The sequence below is a fragment of the Arvicola amphibius genome, chromosome 13 (genome assembly GCF_903992535.2).
Source record: "Arvicola amphibius chromosome 13, mArvAmp1.2, whole genome shotgun sequence".
NCBI classification, from domain to species: Eukaryota; Metazoa; Chordata; class Mammalia; order Rodentia; family Cricetidae; genus Arvicola; species Arvicola amphibius.
The window spans coordinates 58,998,021-59,008,755 of record NC_052059.1 but is presented as its reverse complement, the minus strand read 5'-3'; positions in this window follow the sequence as shown (position 1 = coordinate 59,008,755).

The following is a 10,735-nucleotide window of genomic DNA, read 5'->3' as shown; positions in this document are numbered from 1 at the left end:
AGATGCAGGGCTGGTTCAACATACGAAAATCTATTAATGTAATCCATCATATAAACAAACTGAAGGAAAAAAACCATATGGTCATCTCATTAGATGCTGAAAAAGCATTTGACAAAATTCAGCACCCTTTTATGATAAAGGTCTTGGAGAGATTAGGGATACAAGGGTCATTCCTAAATATAATAAAAGCTATTTACAGCAAGCCGACAGCTAACATCAAATTAAACGGAGAGAAACTCAAGGCTATCCCACTAAATTCAGGAACACGACAAGGCTGTCCACTCTCTCCTTATCTCTTCAATATAGTGCTTGAAGTTCTAGCAATAGCAATAAGACAACATAAGGGAATCAAGGGGATTCAATTTGGAAAGGAAGAAGTTAAACTTTCATTATTTGCAGATGATATGATAGTATACATAAGCGACCCCAAAAACTCCACCAAAGAACTCCTACAGCTGATAAACTCCTTCAGTAACGTGGCAGGATACAAGATCAACTCCAAAAAATCAGTCGCCCTCCTATACACAAAGGATAAGGAAGCAGAGAGGGAAATCAGAGAAGTATCACCTTTCACAATAGCCACAAATAGCATAAGATATCTGGGAGTATCGCTAACCAAGGAAGTGAAGGATTTATTTGACAAGAACTTTAAGTCTTTGAAGAAAGAAATTGAAGAGGATACCAGAAAATGGAAGGATCTCCCCTGCTCGTGGATTGGGAGGATCAACATAGTAAAAATGGCAATTCTACCAAAAGCAATCTATAGATTCAATGCAATCCCAATCAAGGTCCCATTAAAATTCTTCACAGAGATTGAGAGGACAATAATCAACTTTATATGGAAAAACAAGAAACCCAGGATAGCCAAAAAAATCTTATACAATAAAGGTACTTCTGGAGGCATTACCATCCCTGACTTCAAACTCTATTACAGAGCTACAGTATTGAAAACGGCTTGGTATTGGCATAAGAACAGAGAAGTTGACCAATGGAATCGTATAGAAGACCCGGATCTTAAACCACAAACCTATGAACACCTGATTTTTGATAAAGGAGCCAAAAGTACACAATGGAAAAAAGAGGGCATCTTCAACAAATGGTGCTGGCATAACTGGATGTCAACCTGTAGAAGAATGAAAGTAGATCCATATCTATCACCATGCACAAAACTCAAGTCCAAATGGATTAAAGACCTCAATATTAATTTGAACACATTGAGATTGATAGAGGAGAAAGTGGGAAGTACTCTACAACAAATGGGCACAGGGAACCGTTTCCTATGCATAACCCCAGCGGCACAGACTTTAAGGGCAACATTGAATAAATGGGACCTCCTGAAGTTGAGCAGCTTCTGTAAAGCAAAGGACATTGTCACTAAGACACAAAGGCAGCCTACTGACTGGGAAAAGATCTTCACCAACCCTGCAACTGACAAAGGTCTGATCTCTAAAATATATAAGGAACTCAAGAGACTAGACGGTAAAATGCCAATTAACCCAATTAAAAAATGGGGCGATGAACTGAACAGAGAATTCTCAACAGAAGAAGTTCGAATGGCCAAAAGACACTTAAGGTCATGCTCAACCTCCCTAGCTATCAGGGAAATGCAAATCAAAACAACTTTGAGATATCATCTTACACCTGTCAGATTGGCTAAAATCCAAAACACCAATAATAACCTTTGCTGGAGAGGTTGTGGGGTAAGGGGCACACTCATCCATTGCTGGTGGGAATGCAAACTTGTGCAACCACTTTGGAAAGCAGTGTGGCGGTTTCTCAGGAAATTCGGGATCAACCTACCCCAGGACCCAGCAATTCCACTATTGGGAATCTACCCAAGAGATGCCCAATCATACAACAAAAGCATATGCTCATCTATGTTCATAGCAGCATTATTTGTAATAGCCAGATCCTGGAGACAGCCTAGATGCCCTTCAGTGGAAGAATGGATGAAGAAACTGTGGAATATATACATGCTAGAATACTACTCAGCGGTAAAAAACAATGACATCTTGAATTTTGCAGGCAAATGGATGGAAATAGAAAACACTATTCTGAGTGAGGTAACCCAGACCCATAAAGATGAACATGGGATGTACTCACTCATATTCGGTTTCTAGCCATGATTAAAGGACATCGAGCCTATAAGTTTGGGATCCTTGAGAAGATAATAAGAAGGTGAACTCCCAAAAAAGATATAGTAATCCTCCTGGATATTGGAAGTAGACACGATCGCCAGGCAAAATTGGGAACTTGAGGGTTGGGCAAGACTGGGCCAAGGGAAGATGGGGAGAGAAAAGTGTGAAGGGGAGAGCGGGGGGAGCTCGGAGGAATGGGGTGCTTGGGATATAGGAAGGGTGGATATGAGAGCAGGGAAGCATATATCTGAATTTAAGGAGTTACCTGAGGGTTGTCAAGAGACTTGACCCTAGAGGGGTTCCCAGGTTTCCAGGGAGACGCCCCCAGTTAGTTCCTTGGGCAGCTGAGGAGAGGGAGCCTGAAAAGGCCAGTTCCTATAGCCATACTGATGAATTTCTTGCATAACACCATAGAACCTCCACCTGACGATAGATGAAGAAAATGACAGAGCCCCACCTTGGAGCACCAGACTGAGCTCCCAAGGTCCTGATGAGGAGCAGAAGGAGAGAGAACATGAGAAAGAAAGTCAGGACCGTGAGGGAACCTCCAGCTGGCTACAGATGGGGAAGGTGACTGAGCCCCACATTGGAGCACTGGACTGAGCTCCCAAGGTCCCGATGAGGAGCAGAAGGAGCGAGAACATGAGGGAGAAAGTCAGGAACGAGAGGGGTGCGTTCACTCATGGAGACGGTGGGACAGAACTAATGGGAGATCACCAACTCCAGTTGGAATGGGACTGATGGATCATGCGACCAAACCCGTCTCTCTGAGTGTGGCCAACAGCGGGGGCTGACTGAGAAGCAAAGGACAATGGCTCTGGGCTCTGAATGTTCTTCATGGACGGGCTCTGTGGGAGCCTTCTCAGCTTGGTCGATCACCTTCCTGGACCTGGGGGGAGTTGGGAGGACCTTGGTCTTAGCATATAGTGGGGAACCCTGATGGCTCCTTGGCCTTGAGAGGGAGGGAGGGGAGGTATGGGTGGAGGGGAGGGGAGGGAAGGGGGAGAAGGAGGGGAGAGAAAGGGGAGAAGGAGGGGAGGGAGGGGGGAGGAGGAGGGAAGGAGATGGAAATTTTTAAATATAAAAAAAATAAACCATGAGAAAAAAAAAAAAAAGAACACTAAAAATAAAACAAGAAATCCAAAAAAAAAAAAAAAAAAAAAAAAAAGAAGACCCGGATCTTAAACCACAAACCTATGAACACCTGATTTTTGATAAAGGAGCCAAAAGTACACAAGGGGTTCCAATTCTTAAACTGACTCTCATTCCCCAGAAGAGATCAACTGTCAATAGCTCCTCAGAAGCCCCGCCCCGAGAAGGGGCGTTCACTGGAGGGGGGGCTCAGCTGTCTACTCAAGGTCCAAGAGCAGCGCATGCGCCGGTGGGTGAGGCTGTTGCAGGGGGAGTCAAGGAGGAGGCCCCTGTTAAGCTTCTGGGCTCCTTCAACACTCCGGAGCCTCGACCTCTCCCCAGCCGCTCCAAGGAGCTGCCACCTATCGTCGGTCACCGTTAAGGCGCGGAGCTGCTTGTACTTGGCCGCGGGTGATCCCGGGAAGCCGACCTGTGAGGGCTCAATTAGTTGAGGGAAGTCTGGGCTTGAGGAGCGGTCTCGCGCAATGGCCTCTCCGCCTCGGTTGCCCTCGGCCATGCGCGAGATGCAGGACCCGGGTCAGGCGAGAGCCATGCGAGTGCTGGACCCTTCTCCCTAGCATCCGCGGCCAGGGGTGGGTGGTTCGGTCACCTATCCCAGCCTCCATGGATCCGCATTCTCCTGCTGCCAGCTTCAGTGGCTCCTGCTAGGACTTTCCTCTGAGGGACAGGTTCTCCGCGTGGACATCGCAGGAAAGAGCTCCCTGGTACAGTGGATCAGTCAGGTAAGCACTGCTTGCCCTGGCAGTCTTAGGGCATTTTCCCACGCTTTCTCTGGGGGAGGGGGTGTGACCAATGCTCAGAAAACTGTATTCAGATCCTCAGCTGGGGCCCTAGTGCAGAGGCTAACACTTTCAGACCCAGAAGGTTGCTGCTTTTGGTAAATAGGACTCTCAGGATGCATGAAACAATTGATGTAGAAAACCCTGTTTCTTCTAGTTGAGAAACTGTCTACCCCCATTCCCACCCCATCTTGCCTCTGAAAAACTGGACCACATTAAGTTTCTAGACTCTACTGTGAATTCAGGAATTCAAATGAAAATTGGAATCAGCAACGTTTTATTATTCGGTCTTTGCTTCTCCACTCCACAATGAAGCTGCTTTGGGATTTCATTGCCAAAGTGAAGTGTCTTTTTGGGTTACTACCGTCACCCCCTTATCACCCCCTCTTATTTCCCCGAGTCATTTATTCATTTTTTAAAACCTCTGGATTGCCCGGGTCTGGAGAAGTGCTCCAGGTTTTTCAAGGTCATTGTCTGTAAAGACGTTTCCATGAGTTCAGGTATCTGTGAGATAAATCGGTGTCATTTTGTACACCTTTATTTCTTGGGGAGTTCCTAACTGCATTGAGCACCTTCCTTCTTAAGTCTGGGGTGGAAACATTCCACCGCATTTCCTTGGCTGTATTTATGCTCTGGTTAGGATTCTGTTTGAATTCCCAAGTGGAACTAGCTTAAGTGTCCTGTCATTCATGTTGAAGCATGATGACCACATCATTTCATGTTAATTTCAGTTGCATATCTTTGGCATCTTATAAAGTTAAAGTTTTCTGTCAAAAATACTGCAAATGATATTTTGCTTTGTTTTCTATGTGGATAACATAGAGAAGAGTGGCTTGGGTTTTCTGGTTTGTTTGGCTTTTATTGACTTGAAATCCAGCTTTGTTTACCCAATGAAACCAAGGGAAAATATTCTTAAGTCACAGGAATCCAGGACTCACAATCTTTGTGCTTACTTTTCCTTTCCTGGGTGGGTGTGGTGCGGGAAAGGAGGTTAGCAGAAGTTGGAAGTTATTAGGGAGTCACATAATACAGACATAATTGCCTACAAAATCAGGTGACCAGGACTCCAGTTGCTTTCCTTCCTTGGACTGTGATAACATGTGACAACACATAATTTTGTGTCAGGGTTTTTTAGAATTTAAATTGCTTCACTAAATGCAGACTGTATGTAGTATAAATTGTCTTTCCTAGTCTTTTTCCTCCTTAAGGACTCTGATGGGCTGTATTTTGCTATGTACTGTCTTTACTAGAAAAATCTCTACATACGGTTGGTATTGAGCCTTTGTTTGATTTGGGTGAAGTGACTTTTACCAGCTACTGATAGTGTACACAGGGAAGACTTAGTAATTCTTGGGCCTTGAACAAAATAATAATTAGCTTGCACATCTGTGGTGAAATTTAGATTAGGAAAATTTGCTAAGGCTTCTCTCTGTTTTGAGATAGGATCTCACTATGTAACTCAGGCTGGTCTTGAACTCACAGAGAACTACCTGCCTTCTGAGTGCTGGAATTAAAGACCTAGCCCCGTCTTCCTCTTTGTTTTAGTGTTTGTCTTGCAGTGTCCGCCAGCTTTGAACTCAGGGCTTCTGTGCCTCAGTTTCTTTAGGGCTACATAGAAGGTTTGTATCACTTTCCTTAGATTTCAAAACTCTTTATTTGTTGATTAATTTGTTGATTTGTTCTAGAAGATGAGTGGGGTTTGGACAGTACACTGTGTACTTCCAAGAAAAGATTGCAGTTTAGAAAATCTGTCCCTCACACTCTTCCTTCTTGAGACTATTAAACCGCTAAACAAATTCATTCATAGCTCTTCCTGCTCCTCTATTGTGAAACTGGAAGAGAGCACAATTTAGAAGAAATTCAATTTTTCTATTTATGTAAACTTGGTTTTAGATCCTTATTTTCTCTTTGTCTGGTTTTGAAGCCTTAAGCATCTCACTTAATTTCTGAGCTTGTTTTTTTCCCTATAAGGGGTAGTAGCGTTCCATGTTCTTAGGAATGCATGAAACAGTAAAGGGGACTTAGTACACTGTCCGATATTGTGTTGCGGCTGCTTCCTGGTGGTTAAAATAATAATTTTGATACATTTTACATGACTTTAGAAAGTGTTTTTAATGATGCTTCAGGACAGATGATAGCTCAGCTGGTAAAGACACTTGCCACCAAACCTGATGACCTGAGTTCAGCCTCCGGAACTGCACATAGTAGAAGAAGAGAACCGACGCCTGAAAGTTGTTCTCTGACCTCCATATTCACACTGTGACACTCACCGCACTCTAAACTCGCAACTGACTGTAAAATCACAAGAAGTCATTTGACCAGAAGGATGATAGAAACTACACTGTTTCATCCCGTTAGCCTTCTTCTCAGCGAGATTCCAGGTCGTGTGGAAGGAAAGAATTCTGTACAGCTGTGTGGTTTGCGAAATGCCAAGAGATAATTGTTTTCAACACCAGCAATAGTGTGTCCGTCTTAGTGTTCTGTTGCTGTGAAGAGACACCATGACCATGGCTACTCTTAAAAAGAAAAAGCATTTGATTGGAGATTGCTTACAGTTGCAGAGTTTTAGGTTGGTCATCATGTTGGGAAGCATGGCAGCATGCAGGTAGACATGATGCTAGAAAAGTGGCCGAGAGTTTTACATCTGGATCCACAAGCAACAGGAAAAGGGAGACTCTGGGTCTGACGTTGGCTTCTGAAACCTCAAAGCCCACTCCCAGCTACATGTTTCCTCCAGCAAGGCCACAGCTCCTACCCTTTCAACTAGTTTCCTCATGTTTTCCTCTTCTCTCCCCTTATCCCCTCCCCTTCCTTTGCACCCTTTTCTTCCTCCAAACTCCCAATTTTTCAGTAGATCTTGTCTGTTTCCCTTTTCCAGGGGGATCCATGTATGTATCTGTTAGGGTTATGCTTGTTATTGGCTTCTCTGGGATCATGGACTGTGTAGGCTGGTTATCCTTTGCTCTATGTACAATATACACTTATGAGTCAAAACATATCATGTTTGTCTATCGGGGTCCAGATTAGGTCACTCAGGATGATTTTCTCTATTTCTATCCATTTGCCTGCAAATTTCAATATGTCATTGTATTTTCCCACTGAATAGCACTCCATTGTGTAAATGTACCACATTTTATTTATATATTGTTCAGTAGAGAGACACCTAGGTTGTTTCTAGGTTCTGGCTATTACAAATAAGGTGCTGCTATGAACACAGTTGAGCAAAAGTCCTAGTGATATGAGTTTGCACCCTTTGGGTATATGCCCAAGAGTGATATGGCTGAGTCTTGAGGTAGGTAGATTCCCAATTTTCTAAGAAACAGCTACATTGATTTCCAAAGTGTCTGTATAGGTTTGCATTCCCACCAGCAATGGAGGAGTGTTCCCCTTACTCTGCATTCTCTTCAGCATTCTCTTTGGTGTTTTTGATCTTAGTCATTCTGACTAGTGTAAGGTGGTATTTCAGAGTCATTTTGATTTGCATTTCCCTGATGGCTAGGGATGTTGAGCAATTTCTTAAGTGTTTTTTGGCCATTTGTAATTCTTCTGCTGAGAATTCTCTGTTTAGATCTGTACCCTAATTTTTGATTGGATTATGTGGTAATTTGATGTCTAGAAAAATATTTCTCATTCTTTACTTTTATTCCTTTTAAATGTGTGTATTTAAATTTCTCAAACAGCTTTCATTTGCCAAACTTTTAGTCCTTCACAGTTGCCAAAGAAGTAAATGGACTCAGACATCTATTCTTCCATTTTAGAAGTGCAGACAGGAGCCAATGCAAGAGTCAACTCTCTGGTGAGGTTTCTGAACACACATCAGTACTAGGGCCACATATATTGTCTCAGACTGGATGCCAACAGTTGGGGCCACCTTGTGAACCAGTTGCCAGGAATACTTCACCCTGATCCCTCACAACATCTTGTAATCTGACTTGACTCCTTCGTGACAGAGGGTACAACCTTCTAGGCTCATTGAGCATGTGCCAGAACTTTGGCCATTCACATTAGCTCATGGTGAATGCAAATTTGTGGGCACCAGCCATAAACTGTGAACCATTGTAGTGAATCTGGAATATTCCACCTTGTGCCCTCATTCCCAGCTAGCCCCTTCTTGGTTGTAGATAGATTGGGAGTAAGGATTGGAAAGGGACTGTTACAGTTTGGGTCACTGAGCAAGAAAGCAGGCACTATACAACATGGAATAATAACCAGTGAGGTGTGTTTTCATGCCCTGCTGGAATTAGAGGTGGCTATTACTCTCATCACTATCCCACCACATAGGCTCACTTTTGCCTTGAAAAATTAGCAGTTAAGCTGTGCCCTCATACACTGATGGATGGGTTCAGTGGACTCTATGCCTGCATAGAGTATACACTGGGTCTCATGGCAGCCCAGCTAGTTACTGAAGTGATCCTGCAAGTATGCAGGCTAAGACATAAAGTACTGCAGGAGCCTAGTACTAATGGGAAGCCACCTGCAGAGCAGTTGTAGGAGCTGGCCCACCAGCAAGATTGCCACTGCCCAAGGACAGCCTGCTGCTGCAAACGCTCAGTGCCACTTGAGTGGATTCAGCTTTGTTGAGGCAGTAGAGTTTTCCAGATAAGGGGAGGCTATAGACCGTGATAGAGGAATGAAACTTTGGTGTTCACAACATGCTGGTAATGGTGGTTGGAATGAGAATGTATCCCATATGCTTATAGATTTGAATATTTGGTCACCAGGGAATGACACTGCTGAAATTATTACAAGGTGTGGCTTTATTGGAGAAGTATGTCATTGGGGTGTGCTTTAAAGTTTCAAAGAGGCCATTCTCATGGGATCTGCAATGTTACACAGTAGATCATCTGGCATTTAGAAGACCAATCAATCAGAGATTGACACATCTGATGGAGGTTCAATTCACCTAGGCATGAAACATGAAAAATACTGTCTCTACAAATACTCTTGTGTGGTAGATAACATGCTCCCATTCTAACTTAGTTTTTGGAATCTTAAGCATTGTATTCCTCATATGTCATGTACAGTCTTCGTGTGTTCTAGAAGTAGAATAACTTCCCCCCTCCAAATTGTGTATTCTGGCAAATAAAATAAGACAGCTAAACCTTTAGTTCTAAACTGCAAAATAAGAGAGAAAAAGAAAGAAAGAATGAAAGAAAGAAAGAAAGAAAGAAAGAAAGAAAGAAAGAAAGAAAGAAAGAAAACAAAAAATGCCTTAGAAGCCTGTTCTCTATAATTAACTCCCTGACAGTATAATTTGATTTGGACAGACAGAAGTCCTTGTGGAATGATTACAAGAGGAACTTTCACAAGGAGAAATTGCAGGTGTCTGGCCTTGCTAGATCCAAGTCCTTCAAAGATTACGATGAATTAGAACTGTATTGCAGGCATCTGTCCTTGTCATATCTTAGTCCTCCAAAAGATCCACAGCACCTAACTGACTAACCATGTCCAGATATTATTAACCACACTTAAGAAATAAAAAATAGAAGTTTCTCAGTTTCAGGAGATCCAATTTATTAATTGTTGCTTTCAGTGTCTGTGTTACTAGAGTTATATTTAGGAAGTGTTTTCCTGTGCCAATGCATTCAAGTGTACTTCCCACTTTCTCTTCTATGAGGTTCAGTGTTGTTGGTTTTATGTTGAGGTCTTTGATCCATTTTGACTTGAGTTTGTATATGGTGGTAGTTATGGATCTATTTTCATTCTTCTATATGTTAATATCCAGTTATTCCAGCATCATTTTCTTAATATGCTTCTTTTTCAATTTTATATTTTTTGCTTCTTTGTGAAAAATCAGGAGTTGGTAGGTGTGTGGATTGATATACATGTTTTTTATTCGATTCCATTGGCCTCCTGTCTGTTTTTATGTCAATATCAGGCTTTTTTCAGTACTGTAGCTCTGTAGTAGAGTTTGAAGTCAGGGAATGTGATGCCTGGAGAAGTTCCTTTATTGTACAGAATAGTTTTAGCTCTCTTGGGTTTTTTTGTTTTTCTATAAGAGGTTAAGTATTGTTCTTTCGTGGTCTGTGAAGAATTTTGCTGGAATTTTGCACTGAATCTGTAGAATGCTTTTGGTAAGATTGCCATTTTTATTATGTTTACTCTACCTACCCAATAACATGGGAGACTGAGAAGCTTCTGTAAAGCAAAAGACAAAGCAGTAGGCTACAGAATGGGAAGGATCTTCACCCAACCCATATCAGACAAGGACTGAACTCCAAAATATATAAAGAACTCAAGAAATTAGTCATGAAAAGAACAAATAATGTAATAAAAATGGGATATAGACCTAAGACCAAGGGCATCACTGGAGCAAAAAGCCACTGCCTGCTTTAGAGAAGAAAAATAAAAGACAGTGATCATACTCCCTTCAATGACTTTACTAGACAGCTACTCGGGAGTTTTCCCATTCTTGTCCCTCATTTTAAAAACTCCTTCACACAATGTGTAATTTAAGTCTATCAAAAATACAGTTATAGAAATGAATAGGCAATTTATAACAGTTTAAATTTGCTCCAATCAAAGCCTATTTACATAATACAAATAAGAGCCATCAGTGCTAACTATCCAACAGTCACAGCAGCGCTGACTAGGTTTTCAGGTCACTGCACACAATAATACCAAAAAATCTATGCACAAAATTTAAATTAAGAGAGATAATAACAA